General features: G+C 43.5%; 1 protein-coding gene across 1 annotated transcript in view; it reads right to left on the bottom strand.

The window, feature by feature from the left end:
* LARP4B (La ribonucleoprotein 4B) overlaps positions 1–18,003 on the bottom strand; it is an 88,332-nt gene extending 70,329 nt beyond the window's left edge. Inside the window, exons 1-2 of the mRNA XM_040645477.1 lie at positions 17,898–18,003; positions 17,725–17,745 (exon numbers count right to left, since the gene is read on the bottom strand). The gene's annotated coding sequence lies outside the window, so the exon portion shown is untranslated. The remainder of the gene's footprint in view (positions 1–17,724; positions 17,746–17,897) is intronic.
* Between the last annotated feature and the right edge of the window lie 572 nt (positions 18,004–18,575).

The raw sequence follows: 18,575 nt of genomic DNA, 5'->3' as shown, positions 1-18,575 counted from the left end.
AAATAAAGCCCCCCCCCAAAACACCTAAATATAAAAGCTAGAACCACAAAATTCAGAAGAAAACATAGAAGTAAATCTTCGTGAGCCTGGATCAGGCAATGTTTTCTTAGACAGGACACCGAAAGCACAAGCAACAGAAGAAAAAATAAATTCGTTTTCATCAAAATTAAAAACTTTCAGGCTTCAAAGCACACCACCAACAAAGTGAAAAGATAACCCAGAGAATAGAAGAAAATATTGGAAAATTACATACCTCATAAGGGAAGTGTGTGTGTGTGTGTATATATATATATATATAGAGAGAGAGAGAGAGTGTGTGTGTGTTCCTAAAACTCAATTGTAAGAGACAAGTAAAAAACAGGCAGAGTCTGAATTGACATTTTCCCAAAGAAGACATACAAATGGCCAATAAGCACATGAAAAGAAGCTCATCATCATTAGTCATTAGGGAAATGCAAATCAAAACACAAAATACCACTTCAAACTCACTGGAATGGATATAATCAAAAAGACAAACAAGTGTTGGCAAGGATGTAAAGAACTGGAATCTTACATTGCTGGTGGGAATGTAAAATGGCACAGCCGCTTCGGTAAACAGCTGCTGATGTTGAACACAAAGTTACATGACCCAGCAATCCCACACCTAGGTACACACGCAAGAGGGCAGAAAGCATATATCATCACCAAAACGTGTACATGAGTATTCATAGCAACATAATAGCCAAAAAAGTGGAAATAACTCAAATAGTAAACTATCAGAGATTAAGATCCTTCTTTTCATACATGTGCTTGGCATACTTTCAGTCGATCTGTGAATAACAACGATAGAATCATAATTTGAGAATCTGATCATTTCTAAAACAATCAAAATAAAGACATCATTCTCCTAAACATGAATATTTTTTTCCTGCTTACAAAAGGGTGGTGTGTGAACATACATGATTTGTCTGCGTATCAGAAATCCAAAAAGGGAAAGAATTAGCATTTGGATCTCTGTTATGCAATGATTACTCTAAGTGCTTTACAGGTCACTGAATCCATTTCAATTCTTACTGAGGTCTCCTGCCCACTTAGCAGACTGGGAAAATGAGTTCAGAGAGCTAGTGAAGTCCAGTGAGCCGATCGATATGCACACATATAATTTCTGCTCTTCGGCTCTCTCTGCCCACAGAGGAATTCAGCAGTGCAGGCAGCTCACCCTGTCAATCCACGCCAATGGGCACGCCCACTGTGACAGGACCTCAAAGCACTTGCAGTTTCCTCAGCTGGTCTTCATTCCTTCTTCCCCTCTATGGGGATAATTCATATTGCACCAGTGCAGAGATTATGATTTCAGCATTTAAAATAAGCACTTTTTAAAAAACCAACAGGGTACCTAAATATAAGCCAAATACTTCATCTTTTTACACAACAACAGTGACCTGATTCAATGCCAAAAGAAAAACCTGCTGTGTTGAGAGATGATTTGTTGTACCTTACTGGGGAACTGTTAAGTGTACAGATCATTTTTTTGCTTTATCAGTTGACCCTGAAATGTAAACATTTCATATGAGATGAGATTCTACTATATGGGGGCCAAATATAAGACCTCTTTTCTCAGCCTAAACAAACATTCTTCTGAAGTCAGGAAGTCTCCACTTCTACAGACCACCCTCCACTCTCTATATTCACCCAGCCATTCAATACTTCCCTGTCTTTCATAGCACATTCTATTCTCCTTGCCTGGAACATTCCTCCCTCTTTGAAAGCTTCCTTCCCATTCCTCTCTCTCTCCTCCTCCATGTATTCACAGCTTTCTCTACTCTTCAAGGTATTGACCACATCTGTGCTTCTCCCCTACTATCCTGAGTCTCTTTAAGGAATCCATGTGCTTCATCTCCTTACTTATAGGATACAACCAAAATATGTATCCCACCAATGGTATGTTACAATTTACCTCCAAGAGAGTCCTTTTGTCAGTAGCACTCATAAACCGGTGGTTTAGCTGCAGTGTTGTCTAAACACTCTGCTTCTGTATTTGCATCCACAAAATGAGAGAGAAGTCAAGTTTGCTGAGGTATCTTCTAACTCCACTAGTCTGCAGTTGGGAGCAAGGAGTTCAGGGACAGAGCCTGAGCAAAGGAACTGGACAGTACAAGATGCTACCATACAGACATGCCTTCTAAGAACTCCCACATTACTGCTAGGACTGTTTTACAAAAAACAGTAAATGAATATTCAACTAGAGAAGTAAACATAGTTTTATCCAATTATAGAAAACAGGCAGTTGAGAACTTTTGAGACTGCCCTAATTAAGTACTATATGATTCCCTTTGAGCATCAATTAGAAAAGCCAAAATCTGTTACTTGCAATGTCTAAACATACTATGTAGAAAGACAGTTTACCTACCAGACCTCTGAAACTAAAACTCACCGAAAAACCAGAAATGGGCAAAGAAGCTAAACCAAATCATTAAAGCACAACCATAGCATTTGGGATTTGGAAGGGCATTTGTTAATAACACTAATTTTCTTTTAGGAACTCAATATGCACACCTGTAAATGGAGGTATAAAAAAATAAAATACCATAACAGGAATTACAGTTCCTCATTCACTAGCCTTATGCTGCAGGTTGCACGGCTGTCTGCATCACTCGATGATATTTAAAATGCATATTCCTGTCTTAGGGCAGATTAGTCAATGTACCTTCCCCAGCACCTTTCAAAGATCATATATTCAACTGAATCTGTAGGCTTGAAGAGTGGGAACATTTACAGAGCAACAGACAGCTGTTTCCAGGAGAGCAGTTACCCGGTCTTCTCAGACTCGGTATCTCCATGATAGCTCATTTTTTCCACAGAGCATTCTCCCAATCACTGTGGCACTCAAAGACAAAGACCAACAAAAGAAAGGAATCCAACCCGTATAGAGTGGTTGTTCAACTACACATTTAAACTGGCACCCAGTAGGGAAACAGTCCTAAACAGACGCTGCCAATAAGCTTCCAGATTAATTTTTTAAATTTCCTTTTCCACATGTACACCTGGGCTTCTACTGAAAGAGACGGCAGTGGGAAAAGGTAACTTATTTTTTACAGTTCACTCTGATTCTGCTCCTAGAGAGGGCATAAAATCAGACACAGACACTTATTTCTCAAATACGATTGGAAACGTACCTACATGAGAAGTAAACCCCAAAAGTTACATTTAAAAATTTTCCCACTAATTACTTTTTAGAGATTTATTTAGAAATTCCACACACACAATGAGAAAGGTCCATTCCAGCTTTATGCATAAACTGGTTCATGGCAGGACGCCTGGCTGGGTCAGTCAGCAAAGTGTCGACACTTGATTTCAGCTCAGATCATGATCTCGGGGTTCTGAGATGGAGCCCTACATTGGGCTCCCCGCTGGGCATGAAGTCTGCTTAAGATTTTCTTTCTCTCCCTCTCCCTCTGCCTCTCCCCCGACTACCTCAAAAAAAAAAAAAAAAAGGTTCATGACATGTTATCTCACGCTAAAGAGGTCAATTATTTGAAAAGATCGTTTTAGCTGGAATTCTTATTAAAATACAATACAAAACGAAGAGAGAGTTTAGGTCATCTCATTATAACCATCTGCTTACAAGCATTTTTGACAAACTCCAAACAACCAGTCCAATATTTGGTTATAAGGAAGTCTCGATAAAATATTATTTGAAACAAATGAAACAAAATGAAGAGGTGATAAAATTGTCTGAAGTCCGGAACTATATATAAAGTGGTTCACTTAAAAAAAAGTTAAATTTAAGAAAAACCAACACAACAAACAAAAATCTGTACACCTAACACGGACAGACTACTTTCACTTCTTCACCCTGTAACAGACATGTGGTTTTCAAGATGTTAAATTTTTTAAAAAGCTTTACTTTGGGAAAAGGTACTTCTGATCTATGTTAATCAATAGCCAATTAATCAAAACAAAGCAAGAATATCCTGAATACGTAACATTTCTCCAAATGAAGGGCAATGAAATTCAGCAAGTCATGAAAACATTCCCAAGGGTGTGCAGGGCTCTAAGTCAGGAGCTGATAAAGTCAGTAGTGATAAAGATGACAACTGGGGTGCCTGGGTGGCTCAGTTGGTCAAGCGTCTGCCTTCAGCTCCAGTCATGATCCAAGGGTTCTGGGATCAAGTCCCACATCGGGCTCCCTGCTGAGCTTCTCCCTCTCCCTCTGCTGCTCCCCCTGCCATGCTCTCTCTGTCAAATAAATAAAATCTTTAAAAAAAAATGACAACTTACATTCCCCAAATCTTCACTACAGACCTACAAACATTGCCTAAAATCCTGTTATGTGAACAGGCAAATCGTCTTCCTTAAGAACTAAAAACCATGGGGTGCCTGGGTGGCTCAGTTGGTTAAGTGTCTGACTTTGGATTTCAGCTCAGGATCATGATCTCAGGGTCCTGGGACGGAGCCCCACATCAGACTCTGCGCTCAGCAGGGAGTCTGTCTGAGGATTCTCTCTCCCTCTCCCCTCTGCCCCTCCCCTGCTCATGCTGTCTTGCTGTCTCTCTCTCTCTCTCTCTCTCTCTCTCAAATAAACAAGTCTTTAAAAAAAAGTTAAAAGATATTTAACAGCTTTCTGGGGCGCCTGGGTGGCAGAGCGGTTGAGCGTCTGCCTTCGGCTCAGGGCGTGATCCCAGCGATCTGGGATCGAGCCCCACATCAGGCTCTTCCGCTATGAGCCTGCTTCTTCCTCTCCCACTCCCCCCCCCCCGCTTGTGTTCCCTTTCTCGCTGGCTGTCTCTATCTCTGTCGAATAAATAAATAAAATCTTAAAAAAAAAAAAAGATATTTAACAGCTTTCTAAGTGGTGATAAAATATGCCTTATTTCAAAGACCGACATTAATGTGCATCCCTCCTTTCTTGAATTTAGTATTCCTAATATGTATTTCTTAGCACTTTGGTTAAAGAGAAGGAAACACTCTAACAATTATAATCCTACATAGCTCTTGAAAGTCAGACCTCGTAAGTCAAGGCTAGGGACCCAAATACGGCCTGAACATAAGACAACTTGAAAAAACTTCATGAAAATGACCAAGTTTTTCTCAGTAGTTTCTACATCAAAGAAGGTTTGGAGTGGGACGCCTGGGTGGCTCAGTTGGTTAAGCATCTGCTTTTGGCTCAGGTCATCATCTCAGGGTCCTGCAATGGAGTACCATATCCATGGGGAGTCTGCTTCTCCCTCTCCCTCCGTCCCTCCCCCAGCTCATGCTCTCTCTACCATTCACGCTCTCACACTCTTGATCTCTCTCAAATAAATCAGTCTTTAAAACAAAAAGGTTTGGAGAAAAAAAAAAACAGCATATTAACACTATCTGTGGTCTGGATCCCATTTCCTCCTCTCTTCCTGTCTCTTCACGTCTTCCTCCCATCACTGTTCGAACATGTCTCACCTAGTCTGTCTCCAAAGACAGAAAACAAAAGGGAGATGAGTGGAAAGGTCAGAGAAGGAGGGACAGGGAAGGACAAAAGTGAGGGGCTAGAGGCCTCCTAGGCAGGATGTAGCCTCTCCAAGGACACAGTTCTGCCAGGATGGCCAACTGCCTGCTTGCTAGTAAGAAGTACCCCATGGCCTCCGCACACTCTCTTCCTCAGCTTTGGGCAACACTTAACTCACACTTCCCTGCTTTCCTCCCCCTTCTCATCTGCCATGGATGCTCTTCCTCCAGACTAAGTGCAGTAAAAGCTCTCCTGCCCTATGTGATTGGAAGTAACTGTAAATTAAAGTAGATAATTCCAAAAACCCATACATGAATCCTTAACCACTTTAACTTGTATATGCTCCTTCACTTGGGTTTTTTTCTTAGACTGAGCCAGTCTATCAAAGCCTTCTTTTCTTCTCCACAAAAACCATAACGCATCACCTAAGACTTTCACTTTGTCTCTTTAAAGTACAACTTACTTTAAAAATGTGAATGGTACAGTCCTTCTAGAACAATTAACCTCCAATTTTTTATAATTGTCTTATCCACAGACCTAAGTTAATAGTTTCCTTAGTGACTGGTTTTTACTGAGACGCTCCAAAGTTTTCAAATTAGTTTTCCTATAAATGTCTTTGCACTATTTTTATCAGTTTGTATTAGTTAAATCGTATAATTGCAGTAAGGAGTACAACTGCCCTGAACGAGTTTGGGAACGCACTGAACTGGCTTTTGTAAGCCAACAACTTAACTGGCAGGTAGGGAAAGAGGGCAGCAGGGAGCAGTCAGCAGCAGCAGGGCGCAGGCCCACAGGCCACTAGAATCCCACCAGGCAGGGCTCCCACCTCACTGGGCCTGAGCTGTGCTCCCCTGCACTCCGTGTTCATGGCTTCAGTGAACACCACAGGCTGAGCATCAGTGTAACTAAGCAAATATCTGCTGAACATTTTTGGACCTATAGACTCCTCAAAGTCAATTGTTTAAAAAAATCCATTCCCACCACCCTTCTCATTTAAGACAGACAAAAACTGACAATTCCTCCATCTCAAGAGAGAGTATCATCTACCCAGCTGCCCAAACCAGAAACCTACAAATACATTTTTAACCTCTTCCTCTCAAATAAGCCTACATCTATCTCCTGATCTCTATTACTGATAAACTGCTCAGATAACCATCATCTTTCAACCAAATTACTACCCCAACTTCTTAAGTTCTTCGCCGATGACCTTTCTGAAACAGGAGACTGTCTCCCACCCTGTGGTTTACATCCCCGAAGGCCTGCACTTGGGACTCCCCATCTTCCCCACTGCTGGGTTGCAAACCCTTCATACCCAGTGACAGAGCATGTCAAAAGCACACTGTCTCTCCAATGGTGGGAGGCCAAGAAAGTCTACCTTCTCAGCCACTGTATTCCTGACATAGTACCTAACAGAGTAAAATCTCGGCAAACCAGTGTTTGTTTAGTCACTGTCTTTCATGCAATAAACATGTGGGAGGAAATTCTTGGTATTTAAAATGATGATTCCAAGTAAAAGCCTCTGTTGCTGCATACTGCAAATAATGTGTTAACGTGGGAAAAGGCAGTATTTTTAGGTTGGGGCAAAATTACTGTGGGTTCATTTTCATTTCATTTCATTTCAGATACTCTCTAGATTACGTATGTATGTGTGCATATGTGTGTATTTGGAATCTAAGCATATAGAAGAGTTAAATACATTGGGGCGCCTGGGTGGCGCAGCGGTTGGGCGTCTGCCTTCGGCTCGGGGCATGATCCCGGCGTTATGGGATCGAGCCCCACATCAGGCTCCTCCGCTATGAGCCTGCTTCTTCCTCTCCCACTCCCCCTGCTTGTGTTCCCTCTCTCGCTGGCTGTCTCTATCTCTGTCGAATAAATAAATAAAATCTTAAGAAAAAAAAAAAAAGAAGAGTTAAATACAAAGTGATATTGACAACAAAAAATTACATTTAATTATCAAAATAACAATAAATCCGTGAAGTTCCTAGATGGCAAACCACTAAAACTATTACTTGTATTGAAGGTAAAAGTCAAAGATCTTTCTGAAAATCTGCTGAGAGCTGAGTCCTTCCCCTGGAAAAACAGACATATTCCAGAAATGCTAAACGCAGACTCAGAAGTTCAAGGATCCGGGGCGCCTGGGTGGCTCAGTCGTTAAGTGTCTGCCTTCGGCTCAGGGCATGATCCCAGGTCCCTGGGATCGAGCCCCACATCGGGCTCCTCCGCTGGAAGCCTGCTTCTTCCTCTCCCACTTCCCCTGCTTGTGTTCCCTCTCTCACTGGCTGTCTCTCTGTCAAATAAATAAAATCTTTAAAAAAAAAAAAAAAAGAAGAGGAAGAAGAAGTTCAAGGATTCCCCCCCCGCCCAGTCCACCTTTAGAACAACAAGCTGGGCATCTGAGGAGGAGGTCAAGAGCAGGGGCTCGAGGCGCACCAAACACCCTGACTCCCCACTAACCAAGTAGTGATGCTGGGCACTCCCATCTTACCTGCTGTGAGCGTGTTCAGGGCAGGTACAGCACAGAGCACGATTAAACCAATGCAGATGTTACTAATTACTAGGCAGCCAGGGGCCAGACCTGGGCAGCCAGGAAGCACCACACTGACTCACAAAGTAGCAGCCAGAGCCGAAGACCAGGGCTCAAATGCCAGGTATGACAACCAAACATGCTTTCACATTTCCCAACATGACTGTGCAAACAGATAATACTGAAATGCAATGAATACCACCTAACATGAAGTGTTCCTTATAAAAGTGACACTACTCTTAAAAAAGAATTTAAGTTCCATAGTTACAAGTTCAAAAATATATACTACTTGAGATAATATTTCAGTCTGATATACCAAATGACATGTATCCTAGGCATAATACCATCTCCATTTTAGAAATAACTGGATCACGACTCCTCAGTCAGTTAAGATTATAGTTCAACAGATGAACCTAATAACACCATAAAAGTTTCAAGCAAACAAAGTCAGCATCGGCTCCAGTAATTCTGAATGATCGTTCAAAGAGGTAAATGGACTTCTCTTAGTCTTGGGGTGTGGGGTACCCGACCCCAATGACACGCACTATAAAAAGTACTATTAAAACTTTCAGGTTAAAATCAGCATTTCTGAAGCTTAGCTGGGCTGTGTGGCATAGGCCACAGATACATCAGGTTACTTGGACCTAACGCATACATAGAACACCTAAACTTTCCAAGAGCTGGGTCCTGTTTGCAATGGACTTAGAAGAAAGAAACTAGATGGACCCCATCTTCTGCTCTTCATCATGTGCTGTAAAGCAAACTGTCTCCAGGCCTCAGTTTTCCAAACAGCAAAACAGGTGTTCTGAAAAACAAAAACAAGCAAGGATTTTGGGTCCTCTGAATTCCAAGCCAAATATATTGCTGAGGGTGAGAACTGTGGCAATCTGCATTCACTTCTCACATTTTGTAGGCAAGCTACAGGCTGTGAGAATCTGAAGTCACTGCACACAGCAGGAAGCAAGCAAAAATAGTTATTGAGGATGGTAAAACTGAAGGCCAGGAAAGGCAGTACAGTGCTCACCCAAGTTGCCCTCTCTCAGGTCTGAGCTCCTCTTTACGAAAAGGCGAGGAGTATGAACACAGGTGTGCTTCCAAAGCCTGAACATGGAGCCCTGCCCCAGCAGCATAGATGCCAAGGTCTAAAACGGTCTGTGTGGTTTCAGAAGGAAACCACGAATTTATAGGAATTTCTCAAACAATATGTAAGACAATACATAAACTGCCGTTTTAATATATGATACAAATTGGAAGACCTATTAGTGCCTTCCAAAGTTGATTAAAGCCAGTTAAATTAAATAAAATGGGAAACGATATCCTCACTTTTCTTAAAATAAATTTTACTTCCACGTTTTTAAAGATACTATTTAATAGCAGCTTTAAGATTCTGCTTTAAAAAAAAAAAAAAAAAAGTAGGGGCGCCTGGGTGGCACAGCGGTTAAGTGTCTGCCTTCGGCTCAGGGCGTGATCCCGGCGTTCTGGGATCGAGCCCCACATCAGGCTCCTCCGCTGGGATCCTGCTTCTTCCTCTCCCACTCCCCCTGCTTGTGTTCCTTCTCTCGCTGGCTGTCTCTATCTCTGTCGGATGAATAAATAAAATCTTTAAAAAAAAAAACAAAAACATAAAACACCAACCTGAAATTCTGTAGCATACATAAAATTAACGCTTTTATCAATTTCAGTTTTTCTTTTGAAATCCCACTGTTAAGAAGCATCTTACTGAGCTCTGTAATCACAGCGCGATGCAGGACTTCGAGAGGACACCAAAGGCACAGCCCTCCTTCACCTGCTAACCAGCCGCCAGTCTGCACTCACTTTATACTTCTGTGGGCTTCAGTTTCTGAGGCGTTAGAGCTCCAAAATCCTAGGACTACAACTGCAGTTACACTTTTTCTGACAGTTATCTTCAGATCTCAGTTAATAAAATAAAGTAGACCAAAACTCGGTTTTAATGACTGTCCTATTCCAAAGTGTTACTACACTCACACAGAACATTGTATGAATAGTGTAAAGAACGAAAGCTTTCCCTCTCAGTCTTGTAAATTCACAGTGAACAATGGTGCTGATGAAAACAAAATTCTCCGTGCAACTGGATTAAGGCTGATTAAATGTACTATAATTATTATTAAACACTTGGTAAATACATTGTTTACAAGTTTTCGATAAACTTACCTAACCACACCAACACACCAAAATGTAAATTGGAAGTTAATGATCCAGCTTTTATTTGCTCTGCTCATAAAATCACCTAGTAATGCAATTTGCGGCCATATAATGACCCCCGGAAAACATCTGACCTATGACTTTTTACCTTGAGCTGTAATCTTGCATTTTCATGAAAAACTTGTAGTGAGTTAACAGATCCAAAATCTCCACAGTGACAAGCACACTCTCAATATTCTGAACTCCAAAGGAAAAGTGCCAAGAATGTCCCCGGGTCTGAAATGACTAAAACTTACGGTCATTTAGGACCTCAAGGCACTCTTGTGCAGGAAGATACTTCACTCTGAAGTGGAGTTTCACCAGGTCACAAAGACTCAAATTCTGCACACCTGGCTGCTTCTGGGGTTTTGTGTGGCGAATGTATTTTCTTTTCTTTTCTTTTTTTTTAAGATTTTATTCATTTACGTGAGAGAGCACTAGGCAGAGCAGCAGGCAGAGGGAGAAGCAGGCTCCCCCCTGAGCAGGGACCTGATGCAGGGGCTCGATCCCAGGACCCTGGGATCATGACCTGAGCCGGAGGCAGACCCTTCACTGACTGAGCCACCCAAGGGCTCACAAATATATTTTCTTCCCCCTAGTCCATTCACCCCTAGGGTTAACTCTCCTGCACAGAGGCCTGAAAGGTAATGATTTCAGCAGAAGAAATGGAAACACATCAACATATACAAAGAAGTGTGAAGAGCTGTGAGCACAACAACTACTACTGTGAACTACTATAGCCATTTTGACCTTTGGTCTTCACTGATGGTCCCCACCCCCTACTTAAGGTGTGAAAAAGAAAATATTGCTGATTCATCAGTTACTCATTTGTACAACGGTCTGTACTCAAGTGACCTGTTGAAGGGAAACGGGAAACAGCATTAGAGTCTGAGAACAAGAATCACTGGAGATATGGATATTAGTCAAAAAGGAACATGGAACTTCCAATAATCCCAAGGAAAGTTTCATCCAAAAAGGTTTCCACACTAAACTTCAGCGCTAAACGACAACCAGCATACTATCAATTATTTGAATGTGTTTACCTCCTAAAAACACAAGTAAAGAGAAAATGGTTTTGCATTCTAAATGCCTCAATTTTAAAAGGTAACTTTCCACAGGGGCTTCAAGTCTACTTTCCAAGGTTCCTGCTCTTCTATGACTCTGCAGAGCTGGGAAAAGCCAGACAATGGATTACGTACTGCACACTCTGTAGAAATATATACATACATATGGTAAAGCAGACATTACACAGACAGTAAGATTAAAGAATGAAATAGAGATAATGCAATCAACAAAGAGAGATGTTCAGAAAGTAGTCTAAGGACAGGTTTTAAAGGACACGACATTTTCAGGGAAAAAAAATATTTGAAAGGGGGTGTTTAACAAGTCCAGAGAGCTATAATCAACTTGTAAATTAAGGCAACTTGTAAATCTATCAAATTGGTCACTATGTTTTTATTTTTATATTTTGAGCTTTGACAATAAAACAAAGCTTTCTGAAATCTGAAAACAGAATGTTCTCATTTTTCAGCAACGTTTCTAAAAAAGGAATCTGTCAATTAGTCCACCTTAATAAAAGCTGAAATAACAAATACACTTTACAACTGATAAATACTAGCAAATTTAAGAGCTATTTTTCTACTGTTTTAAACATTCTGTATAATACAAGTAAAAGAGTTTCTAAGCAAGCTATTCTTCATTTAGGCCAGGACTTGGCCTCTTCCCCTGGGATGACCACAAGCGTTAAACACCAGGACCCTCCACCTCGGGGTCAAGTGAGTTATCACCCGTCAGTGTGTACCCCTTCCTTCCTCTCCATGCCACTCTCCATAAAGCAGAATAATCACTTAAAAAGGCCATTCTGGTCATGTAATTCTNCTGCTGAAAACCCTCCAAGTGCTTTCCACTGTTCTGAAGATACAGAGCAAAATTCTCACCTATACTGAGACATTTTACATCCTGTATGATCCCGCTGTTACCTTGACTGGCTCTTCTTTACTGAGCCGTGTTCAGATTACTCCTCCAAATCCCTGTGCTCAGAATCGCTGACACTCACCCTGTTTGCCTAGCAGGCTGACTCTGCCCCACCACACTCTTCCTTAGGGAGCCTTCTGACCTCTTAAGGCCTACAAGGCCAGCACAATGTACGGCTCTCATATGTGGTTACGTGGTCATCTACCTGCCTCCGTAGACCGTGAGCTCCAAAAAGGAGGGCAATCCATCCCTTCTGCTCACCATTAAAACCCTAGGATTTATTCATGAATTATTTAGTGAATACTCTACCACTGAAAGGTCTGGGTTCCTGTCAATGAACAAAATAGAAACCCTCAACCTCACAGAGTTAATTCGAGCCCCAGAAGGCAGACCGTACATAAAGTCTGGAAATTACATGGTATGTTATAATGTAATAAGAGCTGCAAAGAAAAATAAGGCAGGGAAGGGAGATGAGAGGGCCTGCCGCAGGACGTGCTACAGTAATACAACTACAATATAATACAACTCCCACTCGAGGGTGTGTGGTGCTGAGAGCCACCAACAAGTTCTGTGGATTGAAGCTTCAAGAATCCAAATGCCTGTCTGCTTTACTTTAAACAAAACAATGCACTTTCCTAAGCCTTTCTAGACCACAAGCCTTAGAGAAAAGTTCTGGCATCATTTGTCTTTGTACTGCTAGCTAGTGGCTTACTGATCAAAAACACCTGCTCAAGGAAGGCATGAACCCTTGTCTTTCCTCTCAATGGCTTTCATCTCTACCAGACCCTGTAGCAAGGACTCTCCACGGGGAATGAAAAATGGAAAAATCCACTGAGATTTAAAAATCCATTTTCACTACTGTAATTGATTTGTTTTAGGTTAATATAATCTGCTTTAATTTTAAAGCCAAAGAAACATGTTATTAAAAGCGGGCAAGTTTTGAAAGACTGAGAAAGAGTACAATCTAGGTCACATGATTAAATGATAAATGACTCCATCCAAAACGCGGCACACACTAGGTATCGCTATCAAATCACTAACATTTTGTATATTTTGTATAACGGTGCGCTTTCTATTGCACTCATTTCAAGTGAAGATTTTTATGTTTACGAAGGCATGCAACTGTACAATCTGCAAATGATTTCCCTACAACCAAAATGAGAGGTGTCTTTAGACATGCCTTTTTCCATCTAGTTGAACAAAGTTTACTAAACATCTACAGATGGTCCCCAACTTACGATGGTTCGACTTACAATTTTTCAACTTCACAATGGTGCAAAAGCGATACACATTCAGTGGAAACCGTACCTCAAATTTTGAATTTCAATCTTGCCCCAGCTAGCAAGCTCCCTCCCAGTCAGCCCCACGATCACAGAGGTAACAACCGGTAAACTGACAACCGCCCTACACCCATTTGGCCATTCTGTCACTTTCAGTACAGTATTCAATGAATGACATGAGTTACTCAACACTTCATAAACAAATAGGCTTTGTGTTACATGACTTTGCCCTAACTGCAGGCTAATGCAAGTGTTCTGAGCATGTTTACAGTAACAAGGCTAAGCTATGATATTCAAAGTTAGGTGTATGTAACCCACTTTCAACTCAACAATATTTTCAACCTACAGTAGGTGTACTGGGACGTAACCCCATCACAACTCGAGGAAGATCTGTCTAGGGTACCCGGACCTAAGCTGGGCAAAGGCCTTACAAACAAAAAAGGATCTCACCCACAAGGAGCTCACGTTCGTTCATTAGGTGCTGTGCCTGAGGTGCTATGGAAACAGAGAAGCACTAAGTACAACCTTAGAAATCAAGCCAAGGATTCCTGAAGGTCTCTGCAAATACCTTTATAAAGACGGATTAAAGAGCGAAGTTTAAAAAAAAAAAAAAGACATTCAATTTCAGGCAAAGAACTATGGGGAGCAAAGGCAACACCACCTGCAACTCCACAGTTCTGAGGCAGAGGCAGTGGTCAGTTTAGGTCAAAGGAAGGTGGCCCAGCCAGGAAGGAGGAGGCAGAATTGCCAAGGCCCCAGGGCGCTTCTCATTTAGACAGGGGACAGTCACTGAGGGGTTTTTTTTAAAAGGACCTAACAATCAGGATATGCCTGCAAAGCAACCTCTGGCCTAGTGTGACTAAAATGGTGTGTTGTAAATAAAAGAGACACTTTATTTTTATCACACAAATAAATACTATTCTAATTTGTAAGTTTTCAAGCCCATATGTCTGCATATCAGCTTTCATAAAGAACATTTTCAGTGAAGACTAAGTCTCATCTCAATGATTATTAAACTCTAAAAATTAAGTAGCATGCTTTCAAATTTGAGTTAAATATGACATGTCCTTAGTGTCGTACAATGCACTCCATGACCTAGGACTCTGGAAGTAGGGAGAACACCGAAGAAAAAAACCGAACCGTGACAGAAGACCCAAAAGTGGTGGCATCACTCACATGCAGCCCTTACTAACTAAGCCATGAGAGCTTCACCAGAAAAATGGTGAAAAGACAGTTTACGAAAGTATTAAAGGGACAAAAGGGGCTTTAGGGTGGGGGGAAGATAAAAAGGGAAGGAAACATGAGCCGACTTAATACTTGTCTTCCCTGTTCCTGAGGTTAAAGACATTAACACGCAGGGAAAATAAAGTGTTGAAGTATTAGTAAAAAAAAAAAAAAATTCCACATTTAAGTTACCACCCTTCTAATAAGAGAACCCAAGGGCTTTCCACTTTACAATTCCATATTCCTATAAAGAAATTCATTTTCTAATCCGGAGAACTCCAGAAGTAGAGTCGCTCCAGGGATATCAACAAGTGCAACAATTAGCAGCAAACAGACTGAACTGAACTAAAATCAGATCTGGTGAGTTGCGTGCTCTCAGAAGGCAGTGCCTCATTTACTGCGGACTCTAAAATTAGCTCTTACAGAAAAGAGAACTCTTTACAGGAATAAAGTTTTACAAAACAGCATAAGCAACAATGCCCAGCAACAGTGTCTGTTTTTAACAATGTATTTTCCATAAAAACAACTTCAGTGTTTGTTTTCTTCTGTCCATTAGAAAAAGGTTGAGTCAATGGCATTACAGGAGAAATTACAAGAATATACGGAGATTTTCTTGCCTTTACCTATCTGAAAAAATCCTTATGTACGAGAACTCTGTAAGAGTACAACCATGGGTTATGAAAACATATCTAAAACTTGTGCCTTTAACATAAGGACACTAACAAATGGAATTTAAAGTAACATATATCTATACAGCTTTTAACAATCTCCAGGGACCATCATAAAGATAGCACATGTTACTAAAATTAGAAGACCTAAATAATAATCCTACTTATCAGTATGGAAAGTATGAACTCCAGCATGACACTGAAATAACAGTGGAAGGAGTCTGTCAGCCACTTCCCACTTAGTAACATGGACCTCAAGTCTCCCACTACAAAAATCTGTAAATACTGTTGCAAACCCACTTACAGTCCTGGGGCTCCTTGAAGGCACTGCTTATCGTATGACTGTTAACGAGTTGGTGCTCCCAACTTGCACTTCGCATTTTAGAGTATGTTTTATGATATGTGAAGGCTGTTTCACAAATACAAGTGACTAGAGTGTTTAAATATGTATTTGTCAAAATTTGTGCTTATTTGTGGAAATCATATTAAGTTCAATAAATTCTCCAACTTCCAACTTTTTTTAAAGCACAATCCCTAGGAACCCTAAATAAAATCAAATACCTCTCTCAATTTGCTGCCATTTAATTTCAGCTACTGTTCTACAAAACCCATTAAATGAATGCTAACACTCACATTATCATCCGTTTTCTCTCTGGCTCCCACTCAAACATAGTGTAATTCCTTTCTCAAAATACACATTTTATCCTCACAACCTGCTTTCTCTGCCCAAATACATGTGATCAAGCAAAAACAAAACCCCCAAAACAAAAACTGTCTAGCAAATTAAAACTGACAATCACAGAAAGAATACCGAAAACAGGAATGAGGTATAAGTAAGGAGGTTTTCAAGTCTTAATAAGAAATTCAGCAATAAAAATAAACAGTAAAAACAGCCAACATCAACTTGGTTATGATAGTCCTGTGAGGCTGACATTACTAACCCCTTTTAGAGACGAAGAAAGTGAAGCACCAAGAGAATAAGTCACTTCTAATCAATAAGAAGCCACACCATTCTTTCAGGTAAATAAGTCAACTCACATTAATGTTTCAAAATACAGAATGAAATTTATTTCTAACCAAAGGCAAGTTTCAAAGGGAAGTACACAAATCAACTTTATGGTTGAATAATAAACTTGATGCATTTAGCAACCCAAGCAAACTTGAGTCAAGAGATCACTCACAGCTTGATTTATAAAACTGCCTCTCCGTATACTAAATACAGAGGAAAGTTGAAAAGCCGCAACCATTTCAACTTCTGTAAATTACCCCGACTGTAAATTAGAGGGAGCCAGGCAGGTGGGGAAGTATGGAAATTGCACATTGCACAGGCAGCGCACCAGAGAAGGGAACATCCCTCTTCCCCTCCCCCCTTTTGCAAACGACAACTTAGCACCTATTTCAAGTGAATTTTAAATTCTTAACACAACTCAAGAGACCAGCTAAATATTACAAAAGGAAAAAAAACTTTCAAAAGGAAAAATAACTTGTATACTTACAATATTCGTCCTCAAGCTGACATTATCTTTTTTTAAAACCCTCACACTTACCAACTAACTTCCCTGCAGGAAAATCCTTCTGTTCCCTCAATCATCCAAAACTTCAAACTTCCACTTAAGATTAGGACAAATTACACTGCAGCCAGGAGACGGTCTCGAACGCTTAAGAACTACCATACAGGTCATCTTCTCATTACATCTCATCCAAAATTAAAGGCCATCTCACATAAAAATAAGGAGAAATCAAGATGCAGTACAAAACTGCGCTGAAATCTAAGTTTACGTTCTGATTGGACATGACTGAGACGCAGGTGGTAGGAGACTGCTGACCTGTCCTTTTCACCACCGTGGATCCTGGTCCTACTTCGAACACAAGGCATCCTTACATTTTTTTTTCTAATTCCTTACAACCCGCCTCTGCTCCAGCCTACCGAGAGGAGAACGGGAGCTCCCCAGACACACCCGGAGCAACAAGATCCCCACTTCCTGGTCCCAGTGACCCCGTCCCTCCCCGCTCCGCCGGCCGGCGGGCCCGGTCCCAGGGCGGAGGGCAGGGCGAGGCCTCCGCAGTGCGGGCCGGACGGCGGCGCGGCCCGGCCCGAGACCCCGGCCCTGCCCCCGCCCATACCCCCGACACCGCCCGGCCCCCCGGCGCCCCGGCCCGCCCCGCACTCGGGCCCTGCCCCGCCGGCCGCCCTCCACCCGGCGCGGCCCTCGCCACCGCGGCCCTGCCCGTCGCCCGGCCCCGTCCGGCCCGCACTCCGCCCGCCGCGTCCTCCGGGAAGATGGCGGCCCGTGACAGGCGGGCGCGGCGCGGGTCCGAGGCGGCGGCCCGGCACGGAGAGAGGAGCGGAAGGGACCGAGGGGCCCGCCCGCCGCCCGCCGCGCTCACCTGTCAGCAGCGCCGCCGCCGCCCGGCCGCCGACCGCCGCAGCCCCGGTGCCCGGCGACCGCGCCACACGCGGACGGGCCGAGAGGGAGGGGCGGGGAGGGCGCGGCCGGCCCGGACGAGCGGCGGGGGCGGCGCGGCGCGGGCTGGCGGCGGGCGGCGGCGGCTCCTTCCCGTTTCGGGCCCGAAAATGTCTCAACCTCGCGACTCCGGCGCCCCAACGCTCCTTCCCGTTCGCATGAGAACACACAGCTCCCGCTTCCGGGGCTCGGCGGAAGTCCCGCCTGGCGCGCCCGCGCACCCGCGCGCTCGCGTACTCACCGGCCCGGCCTGCCGACTGGCGCTCTGCGCCCCGGAGAGCCTCACGTCATGGCGGCGTGGCGTCCCGATTGGCTGCGCGCGGCACCCGGCCCGCCCCTCTGCTTCCCGGCCTTTCCGTGCGCGCGCCCCTCCCGGCGGCACTTGTGATTGGCGCGGGCGCGCACGCAACCCCGCCCCGTCCCTCGCACGCTTCCCGGCCCCGCCCCGCCGTCCCCACCTCCCCCGCTGCGACCTGAGCGGGCAGCGCCGCCGCGGCGTAGGGCGACACCCTCCCGGCTCCCAGATAGCGGTGTGCCAGCCGCTGCCGCCCCCTCCCCCGGCCCCAGGGACCCTACCCTCTGCCTCCTTCACCCCGGGACCGCGACCCCCACCCGCCTCACCCCGGGACAGCGACACACACACTCCAGACCCCTGCCCTCCATCCTCGGGACCCCTTCCACCAGGGCAGAGACGCTCCTAGCCCTGAGCAGTCCTGGGCCACGGCAGAGGTTGGGTCCGGGAGAACCCCCGCCCCCGGGCGCGCCCAGGGCAGG

The sequence above is a fragment of the Ursus maritimus genome, unplaced genomic scaffold, assembly GCF_017311325.1.
Source record: "Ursus maritimus isolate PB19 unplaced genomic scaffold, ASM1731132v1 scaffold_31, whole genome shotgun sequence".
Taxonomy (NCBI): Eukaryota; Metazoa; Chordata; class Mammalia; order Carnivora; family Ursidae; genus Ursus; species Ursus maritimus.
The sequence above is the reverse complement of the archived record's forward strand: the minus strand, read 5'-3'. Positions and strand labels throughout refer to the sequence as shown.